We start from the raw sequence: 23,907 nt of genomic DNA, 5'->3' as shown, positions 1-23,907 counted from the left end.
TGAACTTTGTAGGAATATATTTATTATTTACTATATTTGCAGGGACATATATAAAATTAATCCTCTTTTAACAAAAAAAAAAAAAAAAAATCGAACATCAAACCGATCAACATCGAACACGTGTCCATATCTTCGCAAATCACAGCACGTCACTAATAGAAAAAGTTAAAAAAGGAAAAATCTCTCCCTTAAAAAACAGTAATAACACTGAAGAGGAAACGACATTCCTGCATTAATGTAGTTCTAGTAAGCACCAAAAAAAAAAAAAAAGAAAAGAAAGAGAAAGAGGGAGAGAAAGAGATTCAGAGTGGAAGCACATAACGATGGATTTCGACGACCCCCTTCTCCTCAATCTCAACCTGCTTCCCCAACAATCCCCCAAAATGGTCGGCGTCGTCGACTTCCGCGGCCGCCCTGTCTCCCGCTCCGAATCCGGCGGCTGGATCTCCGCCCTCTTCATCATCAGTAATCTTTTTTTTTTCTCTTTCTCTCTCTAGATCTGTTCGAAATTTTTACTTTTTCGGGGTCTAATCTATGAGTTGACATTTCATTAACACTTACTTTGGATTTTTTAAAAAAAATAAATATGAGGAAATAAAAAGCAGTTGACTTTTTTTTTTTTTTCCTGAATTGGGGATCTGTGGTGAATAACTAAAAATAGAATAATTGATTTGAAGGTGTGGAGATTGCGGAGAGATTTGCGTTCTACGGGATATCGGCGAACCTGATAACGTACCTGACGGGGCCGCTGGGGGAGGGGACGGCATCGGCGGCGGCGGCGATAAACACGTGGAACGGCACCGCCTCGATGCTCCCCCTCCTCGGCGCCCTCGTCGCCGACTCGTTCCTCGGCCGCTTCCGCACCATCGTCCTCGCCTCCCTCCTCTACATCCTCGTTAGTCGTCCTTATTTCTCAACTCCGCTATTTTTTTTTTAGCTAAATTATAGAAAATCCTCTTACACTTTAGCGTCTATATCAATTATCTCCCAATCATAAAAATTACATTAATTATTCTTTTATATTTTATCGTTGTCCCAAATATGTTTAGAGATAATTGTTGAATTCAACTGCAAACTTTTGTTAAACGGATTTATATATACATAAATTTATTGAAAAGTAATACAATAGAATTATATAAATCGAACAAATTGTTCAATAAATTGTTTAGCGTTGTATTACGGTCTAATTTATCAATTTTTTAAGTTCTTAGATATATTTTTGATAAGGTAATAAAATATAGGTGGTAATTAATGCGCCTTTTAATGCAAGAAATAATTAAGACTGAAACTAAAGTGCAAGATATTTTTGTTTATATAATTTGGCCATAAATGATTTTGCACTACTAGTTCCCAAAAGTTTGACGAAGAGCTAGGTAAAAATACAGGGAGACCCCTCAACTATAGTGCTTAGTGAAAGAGGCCCCTCAAGTTTTCCTTTTCCAATTATTAGTCGTCAACTAGTATGATTTTATTTGTTAAGAAGTGATTAAAATTATACAATTTGACGTAAATTTTGGAGAATTCGAAAAAAAAAAAAACTAATTTAATTGACGAATAACTCAGTAAAAGATTATAAACAATTACTATAATTAACTCACACGTAAAATCTCAACACTTGCTAGATCTAAACTGTATTAATTTTGAAATGAGCAATGCTCGGTCTACAACCTATTTTGAATTATAATTTTATAATCTTATACATTCAAACGCTTTTTTTTTAAAAAAAAAAACTTATCATATCATTTTCTTTTTAACTAAAATTATAAAAAAATTTGTAAACTCTACGACCCCATGGACGAGGGACCCTTTGGGTTGTAAACTTAGTATTTTTCTTTTGAAATTGGAGATGAATCTATCAATCCTTCATATATTTCATTTTATAATTCAATTGTAAAATATTTTACTACGTATAATTCATAATAGGATACGAAATATGAGATAGGTATACAATAATTTTTTCTCCAAGATGAGAACCCGACTCTAAACCCGAGACCCGAAACCGAACCCGAACCCGATGAATTTTAAAAATCCATATCCAAACCCGAACCCGACCAAAAATTCGAAATCCGAACCCGAACCCGAACCTGAAAATTTGAACCCGAAACAATTATTTCTTTTTTCAATATTTCAAAAAATATTATATTAAATCTGAATTTTTAAAATACAAATTCAAATATAACATCAAATTTTTATAAATATATTATATATAATACAAAATAAATTCGGGTTCGGGTCGGGTTCGGGTCGGATTCGGGTTCGGGTCGGGTACAATCAAAATTCATATCCGAATCTATATCCGTCGGGTTTCTATTTTTTATATCCATATCCATATCCATCGGATATATCCGTTTCATTCGGGTTCAGGTTCGGATAAAATTTCGGATATCCATACTCATTGACATCCCTATTAAAGGCACTACAGAAACTTTGGCGATATATATGGCGTGTGTAATTTTAAAAACTTCACGGACCAAATTGAAATTTGAATAAAAAGATCTGGAATTATTAGTGGAATTTACTAAATTATATTCATATAAAGTGGTATAAATAAATGAAAAATAGTATGAAAGAAAAATATTTTTTTTTTCTAAGTCCAGCTAATAATTTGTACTTCACCCCCGCTGTGGAACTATTTTCTATTTTGGCCTTTTCTTTCCTTATTCAATTCGCTTTAGGGCGCATTTGGTTCCGCATAAAACAAATCAAAAAAATATTTTCGGTATGAGAAATATTTTTCGCTTATTTGATTCGACGTAAAAATATTTTTTTCGTAAAATTATTTTTACTGTTTTTCGACGGAAAATGAAAACTCGAGCTGGTAAAACTTTTCCATTCAATTTTTTTTTCACCGAACCAAGAAAATGTGAATATTTTTTTCTTTGAAAAATAAAGATTGATGAAAAACTATTTTTTTTTTTTTACAAACTAAACATTACAAAATGTAAAAATTTTTTTCCATCAAAATTTTTTTATGAATTATTTTTTACAGTTTTACGGTGAACCAAACGGGCCCTATAACGGATTTCTTTGGTGACTCTAGGAGGACTAAAGATGGAAAAGATAATTTTCGGGGGTTGGTAGGTAAAGTTTACTTTCTCATTCTAGATTGAAGTAATGTTAAGCCTATGTTGAAGTAGATATTAGGATGAACTAGAGTTTAGGTAAAATTAAATTTCTTTTACAGTTTATTTATATAACAATAAAACTAAAATTCTTTCAATTCTGTTGTTTATGAAAGTAAACGACATAAACGCCGTAGGTATGAGAGATGGATTAATATTTTACTATTTGTTTCTCACTTTTTTTTTGGTAATTGACGTGGACCAAAAATAAATACGTTATTTTGGAGAGTTTGAGTTACGACCGAATGTGAAGTTACAGTAAACTAAACAATAAAAATGAATATTTACGCTCGAAAACTATTTCACCTTTGTCCGATTTCAGTGAAATAAACACTCTTTAAGTGTTTCCCTTAAAACTTTAAAAATATTACATATATCACTTCAAAAATGTCAGTATCAACATTACACCTATAAATCCACAAATAATATCGTATATAAACACTTCTCTTTAATTTTCGTTAGAATTTTATAGGAGTTAGAAAATAAAAAAAAAAAACTTATTTATCCCTTACTATAGCTAACTATCATATAATTTAATAGTTTTTTATTCAATTTATATAACTTAGGACAACTTTCTTTAATTCAGTTTATAATTTGAATAATTTTTTGTTTAATTTATGCCATCATCTTTTTTAACTTTGTATCTATTTCAATTGATAATGTCCAATTTATCTTGTTATTCGTGGAAAAAGATGACAATCAATTGGAGGAGTAAAATTAGTATTAGTCATATTTTTTAATGTAATGTTAGGAACATAGAAAGTTTTGATAATTTTTTTTAAATTTTGAATAGAGTTTTTGATTTTGACAATTTCGGAAGGTTTTTTAATGTACGTCGATTTTGTAGTGTTTCAAGTGCATACGATTTAGGCAAATGACGTTCCAATTATGCCTTGTTAAATTAGCAAAAATTAAATGAAAAAGAAAATTAATCTTGCCTTATTTAGAAACGTTACAGGGACCTTTTGGCATTGTTTGGTTCGGAAACAAGACGGGGGAATAAGTCCTTGTTCCCCACTTTGTTTTCAAACACAGTATTTGATATCCGAGAACAGTAGTTCTTAATTTTTTAGAATAATCTGGTATAAGACTAGAACTACTGTTCCATCCTTTTCCTAAAACAAGCTTACTCCAAGAAGGGAACAAGATTAATTAAAGTTTAAATTTAATTTTAATTATGGTATTAAATCATTAATTAATCTAATTACTATATTTAAATCATTATATATTTATTAAATAATAAAATAATTAATTAATTTATTATTTATAATTAATTATTAATAATTTAATATATTTATTCGAATTAATATTTATATTGATCAACCATTAATATTTCTATTAATTTAATTAATTTTTTTACTAGTTATCTAGCTAAAATAATTTACTAACTAATTAAAAAATTAAATTATTTTTTATAATTAATTAATTAATTAATATTTTTTTATTATCTTATATAATATTCATAGCTAATAAATTTATTAGTTTATTAAATCATTTTTAAGTAATATTTTGATGTTAATTAATTAGATAAAATAATTTTAATTTAAAATTATAACTCTTATTCCCTTGTTTCAATCTAATTATCTAAATACTATTTATCTTATTCCTAAAAACAACCTAATTTTTATCCAAACGCAAACTTTTCTAGTTTCTGCTCAGATCAGAACTTGTATTTATTTATGAAATAAGCAGTTCTTATTTATATCCGAACCAAACACAGCCTTTGTGTGTGTGTGTGTGTATGTGTGTGAGAAAACATGGACGCATCAATACATCTAATATATGGACCCACAAATGCGCAAAAACTCTGCTGATATTTTAGTTGTTGGTGGGTACTCTCAATGAGGAAATTGATGTCAACAAGTCATCTTTAATGCGTGCAGAGTGCAAGGTTATTTGGATCTGATCAAATCAATCAAAAAATAATAATTAGATTCAGATGATTCATACTTTAGTGTCAACATTAGGAACAATCATCGGGACAAAAATTTGGTGGGCATCTATCCCCAAACAAGGACGGAGCTGATAGGCGCCGCGTGGTGTACAGGCGCCCATCGCGACCACCCCCCTTCCACCACCGGCTTCTTTCTCTCTCCCTCTCTCTAAAAGATCGGAGCCCACATGTTTTTTTTTTCCGTTTTCGAGGGTCGCGATGGGCGCCGCACACCACACGGCGCCCATCGGTTCTGCCCCCAAACAAGTTGTTTGGGGCCGATGCCCATCAAATTTTTTGTCCCAATCATCCTTGCATATAATTATAATTGTACTGCAGTTGTTATTATTTATATATTCAAATTTAGTATTTAATTGATATATTTTAATCCATTTGATACAGCTGAAATTGCATGAATAGGCCTAACTGCTGTAGTTAAAATTATGATCAAATTCGACACAATTCCAGCTACAGTAATTAAGAAGAGTAACTTTGAACAAAAGATGAGCTTACCTCTCTTATTAGTTTGCGAACAAAAACATATTTTTCTTTTCCATGTTGAAGGTGATCTTACCATCACACATATGTAAAATAGTTTTTTTTTTTTTTTTTTTTTGAGAAATAGGTAGCGTGCTACCCGTTTCGTTTATTTCATTTAGAAATAAACTTAGCTGGAAACGTGAATCAATTAGGGTTCGAACTTGGTCTCAGGTACCAACCACCAAACCCTTTGCCACTTGCCACGTATAAAATTTTAAAAATACACTTCTTAACTGCATGTAATTAAATATTTTTTTTATAATTATAATATGTTTTGTTATACCCAACGAAATAAGAGGATTTTTTTTCCAAATAATCCTAAAAAATATTATAATGGGCTAAATGATTCTCCTAAAAAAATATTTAATTACATAACTATTCTTTTGCCAAGTTAGTGCATGGGTGGAATTTTCTTTTAAAAGCAATCAATCGTTCATCGTTTACTGCCTTTAAAAAGACGAATGATTCACTGTCTTTATAATTTTTTTTTTACTAAAAACGGTAAATCATTAACCGTCTTCTTAAAAATATTTGTTATGATTTTTTAGGTTATCAAGATTATTTGCGATTTGCCAAAAGTTTTATATGGTTGTTAGGATTATATTATATGAGATAGAAAAATGTGAGATTGTTAGAATTATGTGTGGATTATTAGAAATTTTGTTTTAGATTATTAGTATTTTTTAGGTTATTAAAATTTTATGTAATTTATTAAAAATTTTATATGATTGTCAAAATTATATATAAAAATAGAAAGAAACATATACATATTAAAGGAAAGATAATGAATGATTCATCATTTTTGTGAAAAAATTTGAAAGACAGTGAATCGTTAACCGCCTTCGTGGAGGCGGTTAATGAATCACCATCTTTTATCATGCCTCCTACATGGCAAAACGAGTGTTAGTTTGTCAAAAAAAAAATTTATAGGATTATTTATCCAATTAGAAAATTCTATAGGGTTATTTCAAAAAAGGTCCAAATAAAATGTATGTAGTTATAAATACTCCATTTTTCAACTGCATTGATCTCCAGCTATAATGCATTTCTAATTACATCTGACCACACAACTTCTTAGGGGCTGTTTGGTTAGACGTAGTGCAAAAATAGTGTAATTGAATATATGCGCAGTTGCAAATACTGCCGTCGTAACTACAACTAGTTTGTTTGGTTCTATACAGTTGCAACTACTGCAGTTATATTTTTTACTGTTTGGTAGGCTAATTTGTATTTATAAATTCTACCATTTTTTAGATAGATAGGAAAGATAAAATAAAACTCATGTTAGGTCATACTTAAAATGAAAAAAAGTGAAGCTTACGAAAAAAAAAAAAAAAAAAAAAAAGGTTAAATTATAGAAAAAACCCCTGTTAAAACTCGATATTTTGCTTTCTTTTCTTGTCATTTAAAAACGTATACTTTGCCCCCTTATAAAATAAAAAATGTTCACTTCACCCCCTACCGTTAGTGATCTGTTAGGGTTCCGTTTATAAAATATTATTATATATTTTTTTATGCCAAAAATGCTCTCAGTTTTCTCTCCTGTTGCAAAAAATAGTGAGGGACAAAATGGTTATTTTGTCATCACAGTTTCCACCGTACTCCCTGTGACCTTTTTTTTATTTTACAAGAGGACAAAGTGTAGGTTTTTAAATGACAGGAGAGAAAGTGAAAAATTAGGTTTTGACAGAGGGGTTTATGTAATTTAGCTAAAAAAATTACCTTTTTTCTTTGAATGGGTGAGTTGACTTCCGTCCAACTGCTACAATTAAGCGTAACTATACTAAACCAAACAAAAAAAATTAAAAATTTTGTAGGTATATAGAAGATAATAACTTTACTTTTTACGATAATATCTTTTTTTAAAAAAAGAGTAATTTTATCGGAATACTTCTAAAATTTATAAATTTTTTAAATATCACTAGAAAGTTTAAAAAATCGTTTCTATCTCTTCGGATGCAGAAAATTATCACCATTAATATTTTTGTTTATTAAATGATGAATTTACCTCTAAAAGGTAGGAGTAATATTTTTGACCATTAAAGGGACAATTTTATGAGTACTCTTATAAGGCTTGAAATAAACATCTCTAATTACTTTTTTTATTTTATTATGATCCCTTGACTTTAGACTTTTTATTTGGGTTGTTATTCGTAGTTAAAAGTTTTTCAACTAAGATCCTTCACACATGAGATCCTTCACACATGAATTTTTTTAAAAAAAATTATTTCCGTTTGTAAAAATCACTCAATTGCCACCAAAAAAAAAAAAAAAAACATTTTCAAATGTGCATAAAATACATGTTTAAATTGTTCTTCGCCTTCCAAAGCATCTACAATATACAGAACATTTTTTTTTATATACATTTTGTTACCTCCATTTCTATGTAACAAAATTTGAGCTACCTGCAGGCCCTGGGAATGCTGACCTTGTCCTCCGTTCTATCGCGATGCGATCGCGATGCTATCGACGGAACCAAATGCGTGCATTCGTCTTTCAAAGTCGCCTTCTTTTACGTCTCCCTCTACTTAGTGGCCCTCGCGCAGGGCGGCCACAAGCCGTGCGTTCAGGCGTTTGGTGCGGACCAATTCGACGAGACCGACCCCGAGGAACGCATCGCCAAGAGCTCGTTCTTCAACTGGTGGTACTTTGGATTGTGCGCCGGCACGATGGTGACACTTATAGTGTTAAGCTACATCCAAGACAACATTGGATGGGGGCTAGGGTTCGGGATCCCATGCATCATCATGTTCTCCGCTCTCGTCGTCTTTTTGCTCGGGACGAGGACATACCGATACTACGTTCTTGATGAGGAGAGCCCGTGTGCTCGGATAGGGAAAGCTTTCGTGGCGTGGATTAGAAGTTTCCGAGCTACCAAGTATAAGTTCTCGAGATCTTAAAATGTTCCTTTTTACGCGGTAGCTCACTGTTCCATAACCTTCATGCTAAAACTAACTCCGCTTCGTCATGTAGGGCTTCGAGTGAGGGAGATCGAGGCACCGATAACGACGACAATTTACAAGAAGCGAAGGCTGTCCTCCGATTGTTCCCTATATGGGCGACTTGCTTGATATACGGTGTTGTTTTCGCACAATCGTCGACCTTCTTCATAAAGCAAGCGAGCACGTTAGACCGAAGAATCGGTTCGAAGTTCCAAGTCCCCCCCGCCGCACTGCAAAGTTTCATCAGTCTCTCTATTGTCACATTCATTCCCATATACGACCGAATACTCGTCCCAGTTTCCAGAAGATTCACGGGGATCCCCGCGGGAATCACTATGCTTCAAAGAATCGGCACGGGGATGGTCCTTTCGATGATATCGATGGTAACGATAAATAATTATTTTTGTCTAAAATCTTGATCTACGTTGATCTGGGTTTTATACACATATATATATCCCTGCAAAATCGTCTATCATATGTAAAAAGTTAAAGTTACTAGAGAACGATGTTTTTCTATCTTTATGCGATCAACAGGTAATAGCGGCACTGGTGGAGACGAAAAGGATCAAAACCGCTCGAGACTTTGGTTTGGTGGACCAGCCAAAAGCCGCGATTCCGATGAGTTTGTGGTGGATAGTTCCTCAATTCGTCCTTTTCGGCGTCGCGGACGTTTTCACAATGGTCGGACTACAGGAGTTCTTCTACGACCAAGTGCCTGATACGTTGCGAAGCCTCGGTCTCGCCCTGTACTTGAGCATTTTCGGAATAGGGAGCTTCATAAGTAGCTTCCTCATATCCGTGATCGACAAAACGACGAAGAGCAGCGGCGATGGTTGGTTCCCGAACAATTTGAACCGCGCGCATCTCCACTACTTCTACTGGCTTCTTGCTGGGCTTAGTGCTGTGGAGCTGATTGTTTATCTCTACTTTGCACAAGCCTATGCATACAAGAAGAAGAAGAACATTACTGATATATAGAGAGAGAGAGAGATGAGCCCCTATGCTTTTAAAAGCACATATGTAACTTTTTAATTGTCCCATCGCCTCAAGATCAGTGCAGCACTATTAAAAGCACAGAAACATGTGTGCAGCACAAATATTTCTGTGCTTTTAAAAGCACATGAGCTCAACTCTCTCTATATATAAGATAAAGAGATTAGGAAAGTTAGAAGGCGGTAATGTGGTTATTATGAACATTCAAATTGGTGACAAATATTTCTAGCTATGTTCTCTGTCTTATAAATTCTTTTTTTCTCAGTTTAATGTGTATTTATTTATTTAAGCTGTAAAAACATGTTTTCATAATGTAAAATCTTCTTGGTTTTAGGTGTTTCATTGGTGTGTATATTGCTATATATTTCCTCCCAAAGGGATGAACTTGGTTGAACCATAATTAACCAATATATTTCCTCCATTTGATTCAAATTCAATTATGTTGAATCAGAATCACAAACAATGAAATAATAATATTAGATCCATTAAAATGTAAATGTTGGATCTTGACAACCAAACAACCAAATGACAGTGGTAAATTTGACAGCTTTTCCCTGCTGCAACTTTTTTTTTTCTGAGATGACTTTATCTTCTTTTACATTAGAACAGACAGCCTTCAAACAAAATAAAATAATTTCTAACTTAGGGGATGTTTGGTTTAGATTCTGAAAAGTGATTTTAGGGTCAAAAGTGATCTTTCCTTCAATAGGGTGTTTGGCTATGTCGAAAGAGACTACTAAATGTAGGATTTAAAATTGGACACATTTTCAAAATCTGATCTGATTTTTAGAATCAGTTTTCTAATTTAAAAGGCCCAAAATTAGAAGCAACTAAAATCTACTTTTTGAAATCCGATTCTAATTTTGGACTCGAAATTAAAATTTAAAGTTTAAATCTTAGAATCAAAATTTAATTTTAAATTTAAATTCAGATTTTAAATTTAAATTTAAATCTATAACTATATTTAAATTTAAACTTTAAAGTTAGAATTAAAATTTTGTAACTTTTAAATTTAGATTTAAATTTTGAAATTTGTAAATTTTCAAAATTTAAAATTTTAATTTTAATTTAAAATTTTAAATTCAATAACAAATTTTAAATTTTTCTCAACGTTTAAAATTTAAAATTTTAAAAAAATTAAGTCAAATTCAAAATTTTGGTTCAAACTTTAAAATAAAAACTAGCAAAAAAACTTATTAGATGCAAACAATAAATATATTTACTAAACAGCTTTATAAAATCATTTCAGAAAAATTACTTTGTTGTTAGGCTCAGCCAAACCCTCAATCATTTTTAACCAAAAATCAACTCTGTAAATCAAAATCAATTCTGTAAAAATTTTTTTTTTTTTTTTTTGATTAAACAGGGGGCCCCCCTATTTGAGAAAGTACATCAAACAGGGACGTCAGTAGAGCGCCATAGTGTGAATACACCTTTGTTGCTCACTATCCCGTCAGAAAAGAGATCCAAAGAATAACAGATGAAAAGATTTTGTTACCCACATCCCCACATTCCGCTTCTCGATTTTCAAATATTCTAAAGTTTCTTTCTTTCCATAGTTCCTAACAAGTCGCAGCAAAGCCTAAATCAAAGAGGATTTTTGTGTCCAGATTGTGTCTTTCTTGCTCAGATCCATCTGGACTGAAGGTCGGCTGGTTGGTTTAACAGAGTGTGTGCAGTATTCGGCATGCCTTATAGGAGAATGGTCCACAGGTGCACTGCGAACTTGCATTCAAATAGTATATGTTCCAGCTTTTCTTCATTCTTGCGACAAAGAGCACATATCGAAGGTCTCTGCCAGCCACGCTTGGACAAATTATCCGCCGTTAGAACCCTATTCCTTGAGGCCAGCCAAAGAAAAAACTTGATCCTGAGTGGTATTTTTAATTTTCATATGTAAAGGATCCTGCTATCAATGACTCCCCCAAAGATGAGAAAGTTGTAGACACTGTGGACAGAGAATTTCCCATCTCTATTCCATCTCCAAGCAATCGAATCCTCCTCAGCAGATAGGGAGATATTAGCGACAAGATTTGAGAAGTACTGTAGCTCACCTAGACCATCCCCGATCAGCGGCGATCTGAAGCCTCGGATCATACGAAGAAGATCAAAAAAATGAAATAAAATAAAATAAAACATAAAATATAAAATAAAGCCCTTATTAGATAGCAGAAGATTAGTGCTCCCTAAGCCTGCACATGCGTGTTTAGTTGTCAGGTATTTTTGGAACAATGACAAAGAAATTCAAAAAATATTAAAAAAGATAATATGTAATATATTTTTCAAAGCTTTAAAAATATCCAATATACTCAGGTAATAACCTATAACACCTTAATAATCCCAAATCGGATAGTTATGACTAAATGTGAAAGTATATAAGCTTGACTAGGTTAAACATAATAACTAGGCTTAAATATTTTGGGCTGGTGGTTGAGCCCTTAATACTAGTGAGTTGGGTCATTAGATAACTTAAACTATTTTGACAATATTATGTCACTTCTTGGAAAAAAAAAAAAGAAAAGAAAAAGAAAAACCACTTAACATGGTGACCTGCTTAACTTTAGGTTGCAAATAACCGTCTGAACTTTCAATTTTAATAAAAAAAATTTTAAAAATTTTATCAAGTAGTTTAATCGGTTCTGCTCTTCAAGTGAACTAACTAATTACACAAATATCTTGATCAGATTTCGTTTGTTCTCTTACTTTGTAACATCAAATTTTAAAAAAAAAAATACCAAAAATCTTTTCAATTGTTTAAACTCTTGGACTAAAGGAGTTTAAGATGCACACTCTATAAAGAGGTGTACATGTAGCATTTTTCATTACAATATAACACGACTACAGCAAATCCGGTTATACTGAAAAGATATACCACCTAGCAACGTTCAATTAAGGGGTAATTGCTTATATACCCATGAAAAATTTCAGACTTTTTTATTTATCCCGCTTAAAAGGTTAATATGAAAATACTCCTCTAACATTTCGAGTTTTGTTAAATATATTTCTAAAATTAGATTCTGTTAGTGAACCATTATGAACAATCGCCGTCTCTGTAATATTACTATTTTGATTATTCAAATATTCTCTTCTACTATCACCCACTTTTCAAGGAGTAAATTTAAAAGAACTTGAAACATTTGAAGAATATTTTTCATATAAAGCCTTCTAAGCGGGATAAATAAGAAAGTAAGAAAATAGATTAGTAAGTTAGGGACAAAATAGGTATTTTGACTTTTTTTAACTCTGGTAAAAATTTAATCCGGGTTTAACTTGGAATAATTTAATGGGTACTAAAAGCGAGTTATTTTTAAATAATAGAGAAATATACGAAGGATATATTTAAAACAAAAAAAAAAGTAGGGGTTACATAAGATATTTCAAAAATTTTGAGGGATACATAGTTAATTTTCCCTTCATTTTCATGTATCAACACTGCTGATAACAACATTTTTCACTCAGTATAAACTGTGGGTAAAATTGTATAAAATCATCTCAACTATCACCGGTTTAGATTCAACTATCTATCTTTAAAAATATTGATTGCTATCTAAAATTTTAATTTTTTTTAAATTTGAGTCAATTAATAATTTTTAACTTCTAAATTTGAATGCGTTATTTATATTTACGGATATAGTTAGTATATTTTATATAATTTACATAATTATAAATTTATTAAAATAAGCAATTGTTATATCCAAAGAGTTATCAAATTACTTAAATCAAACAAATTGAACGTTGGATACCAAAATCAAAATTTTGAAAGGTTGGATAGTCGAATTAGAATGACCTATATATATTTTAGCTAAGTTTTATGTATGTGATTGGGGAATCCCTTATTCCTAGCTAAGGAAAATAAATAGAATTAATTTTAAGGGCAATTTCATAAGCATCCCTCTAAATTTAGAAATTTCATAAATACTTTTGTAAAATTAAAAATTTTATAAATATCGTACAAAATTTTAGGGGCAATTTCATAAGCATTCCTCCAAACGGATTGCGTACCATTTTTTTCTAAAAAAAATCGAAAACCAAACCGATCAACATCAGACACGTGTCCATATCTTTCCAAATCACATTACATCACAAGTAGAAAAAGTTAAAAAAGGAAAATTCTCTCCCTTAAAAAGCAGTAACAACTGCAGAGGAAACGATATTGCTGCATTAGTGCAGTAAAGTAAGTACGAGAGAGAGAGAGAGAGAGAGAGAGAAAAAGAGAGAAATAGTGAGATAAAGAAATAGAGAGTGGAAGCGCATCACGATGGATTTCGACGACCCCCTCCTCAATCTCAACCTGCTTCCCCAACAATCCCCCAAAATCGTCGGCGCTGTCGACTTCCGCGGCCGCCCCGTCTCCCGCTCCGAATCCGGCGGCTGGACCTCCGCCCTCTTCGTCATCGGTAATTATTTTTCTTTTTTCTTTCTCTCTCTAGATCTATTCGTAGTTTTCACTTTTTCGCCGTCTAATCACTGATTGACATTTCATTAACACTTAGTTTGGATTTTTTTAAAAAATATATATGAGGAAACAAAACAAGTTGACCTTTTTTTTTTTTTCCGAATTGTGGATATGTGGTGAATAACTAAAAATAGAATAATTAATTTGAAGGTGTGGAGATTACAGAGAGATTTGCGTTCTACGGGATATCGGCGAACCTGATAACATACCTGACGGGGCCACTAGGGGAGGGGACGGCGGCGGCGGCGGCGGCGATAAACACGTGGAGCGGCGTCGCCTCGATGCTCCCCCTCCTCGGCGCCCTCGTCGCCGACTCGTTCCTCGGCCGATTCCGCACCATCCTCCTCGCCTCCCTCGTCTACGTCCTCGTTAGTCACCCTTATTTCTCAACTCCGCTCTCTTTTTTTAGCTAAAATATAAAAAATTCTCTTACACTTTAGTGTATGCATCAACTATCTCCCCAGCATACAAAATTACATTAATTATCCTTTTATATTTTTATCGTTGTCTCAAATATGTTCGGTTATCATGAACAATTGTTGAATTCACCCGCAAACTTTTGTTAAAGCAGATTTTTATATACATAAAGTTATCAAAAAGTAATACAATTGAATTACATAAATTGAACAAATTGTTCAATAAATTGTTTAGTGATGTATTACAGTCTAATTTACCAATTTTTAAAATTTTTGGATCTATTTTTGATAAAGTAGTAAAATATTGGTGGTAATTAATGCAGCTTTTAATGCAACAAATAATTAAGACTGAAACTAAAGTGCAAGATATTTTTGTTATAATTTAGCCATAAATGTTTTTGCACTACTTGTTCCCAAAAGTTTGACCAAGAGTTGGTAAAAATGCATGAGACCCCTCAACTATAGTGTTTAGTGAAAGAGGCCCCTCAAGTTTTTCTTTTTTGAACTATTAGTCGTTAACTAGTATGATTTTTTTTGTTAAGAAGTGATTAAAATTATATAATTTGACGCAAATTTTGGCGAATTCGAAAAAAAATTCCTAATTTAATTGACGGATAACTCAATAAAAGATTATAAACAATTACTACAATCCACACTTAAAATCTCAACACTTGCTAGAAATAAGCCATATTTTGAAATGACCAATCCTCCGCCTACAACCTATTTTGGATTATAATTTTATAACTTTATTCATTCAAATGCTTATTTTTTAAAAAAAAAATTTGTCATATCATTTTCCTTTTAACTAAAATCTTTAAAAAATTTTGTAAACTCTACAACCCCTTGGACGAGGGATCTTTTGCGTTGTAAACTTAGCATTTTTCTTTTGAAATTCGAGACGAATCTATCAATCCTTCATATATTTCATTTTACAATTCAATTATAAAATTTTTGCTACGTATAATTCATAATAGGATACGAAATATGATATACGTATACAATAATTTTTTCTCGGAGATGATTACTGCACTTAAGGCACTACAGAAACTTTGGCGATATCGTGTGTGTAATTTATAAGATTTCAGGGACCAAATTGAAATTTGAATAAAAAGATCTGGAATTAGTAGTGAAATTTAGTAAATTATATTAATATAAAATGGTATAAATAAATAAAGAAGCTATTTTGGCCTTTTCTTTCCTTATTCAATTCGCAATTAATGATTGCCTCTTGTGACTTTGGGGGGACTAAATATGGAAAAGATAATTTCTAGGGGTTTATACGTAAAGTTTACTTTCTTATTTTAGATTGGAGCAATGTTAAGGGGCTCTTTGTTTAGGTAAAAGTCGAGAGGGGTGAAGTCATTTTTTGCAGTAAACACGATCATTTTTGCTGTTTGGACCGTCGTAAGAAGGATACGGCCAAAACGCGAGTAATCCGAAACAATGTAATTGACCTTAGTCTATCCTAAGTCGAATTAACTCGAATCAAAACTCGAGTTATCCTAGGCCGAAATCAATTATGGTGAAGAGAGATGAAGGAAAAACTAATAAAATAATACAATGAGTAATGCTGTTATATTTAAATATATTTAGTTAGGATACTAATTATTTTTTTAATTAATTAAATTTTAGTATTTTTTATTTAATTTGTACATTTAAAATGTGATGAAAATTGATTAGTTAAGCATTAATATTTTTTTTACTTTAGAATTTATTTTGTTGTATTATTATTATTTATGTATAAAAAATAATTTAGTTGTTTTAAATTAAAATTTTTAATTATATAAAATATAATTATATTATTTTTATTTATTATTTATTAAGTTATTTATTATTTATACATCATATACTTCCTCCGAAATAAATAGTAGAGCTGAAAAAACTTCACTTCTATCCTTGTGAAAATAAACAGCGGAGGAAAAGTGATTTTCATCTAAACTTCATTTCAACCAAAAGTTCAGTTTCACTATTTGTTTGTATAACTATGCGGCTAAAATTCTCCCAATTGTATTGTTTGTTTGATAGAAAATAAATGATATAAATGCTGGAGGTATGATAGATGAGTTAATATTTTACTATTTGTTTCTCACCTTTTTTTGGTAATTGACATCGGCCTGCAGTGGACCGAAGATAATTACGTTATTTTGGAGAGTTTGAGTCACAACCGAAGATGAAGTTATGATAAACTAAATAATAAAAATAGATATTTACACTCGAAAACTATTCACCTTTGTCCAATTTCAGTAAAATAAACACACTTTAAGTGTTTCCCTTAAAACTTTAAAAATATCACATATATAACTCCAAAAATGTCAGTATCAATATTACACCTATAAATCCGCAAATAATATCATATATATATATATATATAGAGAGAGAGAGAGAGAGAGAGAGAGAGAGAGAGAGAGTTTGACTGGACTACTATCGGTAGTAAACTGCTCAGTTTACTACCGATTTGTTTTTTATGATAGAGCTTCCAAATCGACGATCGGCACCGTTGAACATGATTTAGACCATTCAAATTATCTAGAAATCAAATTTCATGATTTTTTGGCATCACTAACTGAACGATCAAAGGGTCACAAAATCTATAATTTTAATGGCCGATATGATGCGTTTGCTCGTTTAACGGTATAGAAGAGTTCAAATCAACTAAATTTTTGTTAAAAAATTCTTTAAACTATTTAAAATAAGATCTAGACTCTAGATCTCAAATATAAAAATTGTATCATCACTTTTTGAAGGATATTCATTTCAGCCATTCATTTTTCTGTTCACTTGATGGACAAGAGAACAATATCGAAAATGTGTGAAATTTGATTTCCAGATAGTTTAAACAGTTTAGATCATTTTTAACGGTGTCAATCATCAATTTGGAAGCTCTATCATCGAAAACAAATCGGTAGTAAACCAAGCCGTTTACTACCTATAGTATTCTAGCAAAACTCTATATATATATATATATATATATATAGTCCACCTATGGTGCTTGTAAAAGCACAAAGCACTTGGTGCTTGTAAGTTTTTTACCATTAGATCTACCCCTTGGATCATTTTCAACCATTAGATTATACTATTCAACCAACCACCCACTCAACCCTAGGGGGCCCACATCATCCTAACCGCATATCTCTTAATCCAATGGCTAAAAATCTACAAGCACCAATAGCTTGGTACTTTTAAAAGCATAGGAGCTCAATTCTATATATATATATATATATATAGAGTTAGACTGGGCTACTATTAGTAGCAAAATCTCATTGTTGCTACCAGTTTTTTAGCCTTTGGATCAACCTTTTTATTATTTCTAACCATTGGATTAAATACTATAACCCAGTGGGGACCACTCAACCCTAGGGGGACTGCTCAACTCTAGCCGACTAACATCATCCTGACCCTACAATTTTTCATCCAAGGGTTAAAAACTTGATAGCAAAAAGAACGTTTTACTATTAATAGTATTCCAGCCTAATTATATATATATATATATATATATATAACTATAATATATATATATAATTAGGCTAATGCTACTATCCTATTAATAGGATAGGACACACTTGTCCTATCAAGTTGTCTTGATGATCGAGATTCCGAATCGATGATTGGAGCCATTGAAGTTGATCTAGAGTATTTGAATATCTAGAAACTAAATTTCATAATTTTGATAAGTGGTTTACATGTGATCAAAGTGGTCGTAAAATCGACAATTTTTGACGGTCTATATGAGCGTTGTTGCTGTTTAGCGGTGTAGAGCATCAATTGCTTGAATTTGATAGAAAATTCTATTATACTATTTAGATATGTTTGATGACCCTGATTACGAACTGAGAAAGTATAACTCTATTTTAGAAGGTTTTCATTTATGGACGTTCATTTTTCAACTCTTAAGATGAATTGATAATGATTTTAAATATTACAAATTTGGTTTCAAACTTTCTAATTGTATAGATCAATTCAACGGTGCCGATTATCAATTTGAAGTTCCGATCATTCAAATCGACCTTGATAGGACAAGAGTCCCAATTCCTATTAAATAGGTAGTAGTCGGACCTATATATAATATATATATATAAAGTCGGCTATGCGTGCTTGTAAAGTACCAAGCACTTGTGTTGTTGAGTTTTTTACCGTTCGATTCTATGCCTTGATCATTTTCACCCGTTAGATGTAACGACCAGCCCACTAGCAATAATATCGTTGGGCCAGTCAACGCCCAAAATCTAAGCCCAGTTATTATTACTAGTGTCTAGTCTTCTTATAAACCCAATGACAACCCCATTTTATCCGATGTGGGATTATTGGGGTGTCACATACTACTCCCCCGTTAAGGCCCTGACGTCCTGTTCAGTCGCAAAACACAAGCGCCCAAGATCACATGTATGTGAGACTCGTCTCGCTAGCCCGTCATCCAGACCCTGGCTCAGCCGAGACTCGCCACACATGTCCAGCTGGTGAACCGGCTCTGATACCAAATGTAACGACCCAGCCCACTAGCAACAATAACTCGTTGGGCCCAACAACCGGCCCAAAATGCTTAAGCCCAGTTATTATTACTAGTGTCTAAGTCTCTTATAAACCCAATGACAATCCCATTCCCATCCGATGTGGGATTATTGGGGTGTCACATTAGATTATAGTATTCAACCAACCACTCACTCAACCCTAGGGGCCCCACATCATCCTAACCACATATTTCTTAATCTAAGGGCCAAAAATTTACAAGCACCAATGACTTGATACTTTTAAAAGCATAGAAGCTCAAAAAATCGCAAAAATTATTTTCTAGAAACTTCAAATACGCTAGATTAAGTCTGACGGAGCCGATCGTCGATTCGGAAATTCCATTATCGAAAACGGCTCAGGAGCACGAAAGCTTCCGTGCTCCTAAAAGCACAGCAGCCCTACTCTATATAAAGTAGGGCTGCTGAGGAGCACGAAGGCCTCTGTGCTCCTAAAAGCACAGCAGCCCTACTCCATATATATATATATATATAGAGAGAGAGAATTAGGCTGGAATACTATTAGTAGTAAAACACTCTTTTTGCTATCAAGTTTTTAACCCTTGGATGAAAAATTGTAGGGTTAGGATGATATTAGTCAGTTAGAGTTGAGTGGTCCCCCTAGGGTTGAGTGGTCCCCACTGGGTTATAGTATTTAATCCAATGGTTAGAAATGACGAAAAGAGTTGATCTAATGGCTAAAAAACTGATAGCAACAATAGAATTTTGCTACTAATAGTAGCCCAGTCCAACTCTATATATATATATACCCTTCTCTTTAATTTTCGTTAGAATTTTATAGGAGTTAGAAAATAAAAGAACTTATTTGTCCCTTACAACTATCATATAATTTAATAGTTTTTTATTCAATTTATATAACTTAGGACAACTTTCTTATATTCATTTTAAAGTTTGAATAATTTTTTCTGTAATTTATGCCATCACCTTTTTTTAACTTTGTTTCTATTTCAATTGATAAAGTCCAATATTTTGATGATAATCAACTGAAGGAGTAAAATTAGTTTAGCCATATATTTTTTTAATATAATGTTAGCAATATTAGATATATAGTTTTGATAATTTTTTAAAATTTGAAATTGATTTGTGATTTTGACAATTTCGGAAGGTTTTTATGTACTTAGATTTCGTAGTGTTTGCGTGTCACGCCCCGAATTAACACGTTTTCTCTGGCACGCCAACAGACCCGCCGTATACATAGAAATTTTTCGTATATACGAAGCGAAAGCTGTACCTCACTACAACAAAAAAGGTTTATAGCAACACTTTTAAATATCGGTAAAGGTCAAAAGAAGTGCTGCTGGCTAAATTACCGACACTTTTAAAAAGTGTTGCTATATGTGGGCTCACTAGGTATTTAGTGACAGTTAAAGAGTGTCGTTATAACATAAAAAGAGTGCTGCTAATTTACCAATATTTATTTAAGTATTTAGCAACCGCCGGAACTCTACCTTGTTGGCTGCGGTGGCGGAGAAGGATGAGAGGAAGGGATTTTCGTCTGGGATTTCAGTTGATTGAGTGAGGGGAGAAGGAGAAATGGTAATCGATTTTTTCTTTTTTTTTCTGTTTGTAATCTGGCCGAATGGGCTGGGTGGGGTGGGTTGAGTAGAGTAACCTTTTATTTTTGGTTGGATTGGACTTTATATTTAGGCATTAGTAGATTTTTTAAAAAATTTTGGCATAAATAGGACACTTACACAAAAGTGTCCCAAACATGTATCCCTATAACCTAATTCTATTGTAGTGCCTGTAACCAAGTCAAAGCTACAACTAGAAGTATAGAGCTGCTAAAAATGAACATATATATATATATATATATATATATATATATATATATATATATAACATAAAAGGGGTCCACTGTACATACAAAAGCCAATAGAACAACCTCACTCTAGCGAGTACAATTAACATTACAGTATGTACATGGAGCAACCCAAAACTACCTCTGAAGGGTACTCCTCTAGCACAGTATCCAGGGGTGGCAGGGATTTAGCTCGCGACTCCCTTCCCACAATTAGAATCAGCAACAACAGCAGTAGACGAAGGCTCTGCAGAAAGGTGGCAACAATTGCGTGTGAGAACTACTGCAAAACAGAGTAGTCCTCAGTGGGTACCGTTACCGACCCCAACGGCCTACCCACTAAGTCTACAGGAAAGGTATGTAGAGGATAGTAAAGTAAGCTGGAAGAAACCCTACAGCTATATGCCACTATTCTATCGCTATCCAAACCATACTCTCTGTAGACATAAAAATGCATCACTAGCTACAATACACTGACCCAATCTCAATGGACCGCCAACTAGTCAGTCCAGCCTCTACCCAAGCTGCACCGCACATCACCCACAGGGGTGGCCAGTCCAAGAACAATGTCCAAACAGGACTGCTGCGACATCAACGCAAGTAAAAGTCTCACTCCGGAGCGACACTCGTGGGAGCAACCCTACCGAGTACGCAAGCGTATCTCTGTCGAGCTCAATCAGGCTCACACAGGCTATAGTCAATGCAAATAGGTCAAACTGGTCTAACAACCAAGGCTCACGTGGTCTCGGCACAATCTGATAGAAGATGTAGACATCTGGATCCACCGTCAGCTCTGACAGCTCCCGACAGTACGAAACAGTCCAATGCTACTATAAAACGAGCTCGGTCCCTCAGCACAAGCGTATATAATGTCAACCTACACTACTTTGAGTATCCACTATACACTAACAGCGATGATACAAAAAAACAATAGCTTCTGAAGCTAATTCGGTTAACTTTCGAAAATGACAGTGTAGGTTTAATCGATTTTCTCCTACGTCAAATCTCAGTTCAGCATATATATATATACTTCATCTAATGATGCTCCAAATTCAGGTTTCATATAAACATGCACATCCATGAATTCGGGCTACTAAACATGATGATCGAACAAGAAAATACATGCTGACATTTTCTGAAACTTAGGGAGAATTTCGAAGTGTTCGAGCAACATCAACCCACCTCGAACTCTCGTCCAATACCGGCTAGAAGTCGATAGGAGCAACCCCGTGCTAGCTCGACCTCCAACGACTCAACTGAAATCAACCACGGTGCACGCGCAACCCTCCAAAGCTCCGTAGAACGAAACGAGATCGATCCTCAACTTCCCAATGACGGTGTATACAAGGTAGAGAGAGAGAAGAAGATAAGAAGAATACTGTTTCTCCAAGCTCCCTACGCATATCAATAAACTGAGGGTCGGTTGGAATGATCGACACAGCAAAAGGACCAAAAAGTTCCTTACCAACTCAAATCTGCCTACTGGGTACCGGTACTCAACTTGGGTACCAGTACTCGGCACTCAGCCAGCAAACTCGCATGCTGGGTACCGGTACCAAAAACAGTACCGGTACTCATCGACGCGGTACCGGTACTCAACTCCAGTCTCGCAAACCCGAGAGCCCCCCTTCGGGTAATCCCTCTGGGGTATCGGCACACCCTCCCTGGTATCGGTACTCAACACTACAAATTTTGCTTTTGCGGACTTCAGTGTTTGAACTCCAACTCTCACAGCTCCGAGCCCGTTTTCGCATCTATTTCGCACCAAAACAACTCCGGCTCGTCCCGACACTCCACAGATATGTCGACGAGCCACTAATGCTGCAGTCGGTCCGACCACTAAACCCCAGAGACACTACATTACGAGTGTATATGATTTAGTCAAATGACGTTCCAATTGTGCCTTGTTAAATTAAACTAAAATTAAATGAAAAATAAAATATTGCCTTGTTTAGAAACGTTACAGGGACATTTTTTTCTCTTTTTTTTGTGTATGAAAACATGGACACATCACTACATGGCATATGGACCCATAAATGCAGTAAAAACTCTTCTGATATTAGAGTTGTTGGTAGGTACTCTCCATGGGGAAATTGATGTCAACAAGTCATCTTTAATGCATGCGTGCACGATAGGTTCGTTGGATCAGATCAAATCAATCACACAATAATAATTAGATACAAATGATTGGAAGTTTAGTGTCAATATATCAGGGACAGTTTAGTGCCAATTGATGTTCAAAGTCCGCAATTGAGATGTCTCCGTCGAATTCCGAGTCCACGTCTTCTTCCTTCGTCGATTTCAACACAACCCCTGTGCTTGTAGAAGAAAACTTGGAAGAAGATTGATTAGCAGGAAAAGTCATTTCATATGTTTGCAACGCACCTACTAACTCTTCGACTTTCATCTCATCCGGATGCTTAACAGTTTCGATCGCGGCAACTTTTTTCCTAAAACGCTCCGGAAGAGTTTGAAAAATCTTTCTAACAATTTTTGATTCCGGGATCTTCTCTCCCAAGTTAGCACATGTATTAATTATGTCTTGAAGTCTAGTATAATAATCAGTAAAAGATGCATGCTCCTCCATTCGAATAGAATCAAATTGACTTGTCAATATTTAGAGCTTTTGTACTTTTACTAGACTTGTACCTTCATGTGTAACTTGTAGAGTATCCCAAATCTCTTTGGCGGTTTCACACGCCGAAACACGAGTAAATTCCGTTTGTGACAAAGCATTAAACAAAGCATTTATCCCCTTTCCATTGAACTAAGATGACTCATTTTCGTCTTTCGTCCATTTATTTTTAGGTTTAAGGACGGTAGCATTATAGACGACTTCGGTGGGATGTTTCCATCCGAATTCTATTGATTGCCACACCCGCTCATCGATTGATATTAGAAAAGCTCTCATGCGAACTTTTCAATAGGCATAGTTTGTGTTATAGAAGAGTGGAGGTCGATTAATATTGCCGCCTTCACCCATTATGATAGATAAATCTAAATCCCGCTCTGATACCAATTGTATGTTATAGAAACCTTAGGATCTATCTAGATACTATCACACCTAGAGGGGGGTGAATAGGTATATGTCCCAAAAATCACAAATCTCAATGCGATAAAATTAAATGCGAAAAAGTGAAAATCACACGAGATTTACGTGGGAAACTCTAACTTAGAGAAA

The 23,907-nt window shown here is 33.6% G+C and overlaps 1 pseudogene; it reads left to right on the top strand.

Annotated features, from left to right (window-relative positions):
- Positions 221-23,907, top strand: part of LOC109710075 — a 34,764-nt pseudogene continuing 11,077 nt past the window's right edge.

The sequence above is a fragment of the Ananas comosus genome, linkage group 5, assembly GCF_001540865.1.
Source record: "Ananas comosus cultivar F153 linkage group 5, ASM154086v1, whole genome shotgun sequence".
Lineage (NCBI taxonomy): Eukaryota > Viridiplantae > Streptophyta > Magnoliopsida > Poales > Bromeliaceae > Ananas > Ananas comosus.
This window is presented reverse-complemented; position numbering and strand designations above follow the sequence as displayed.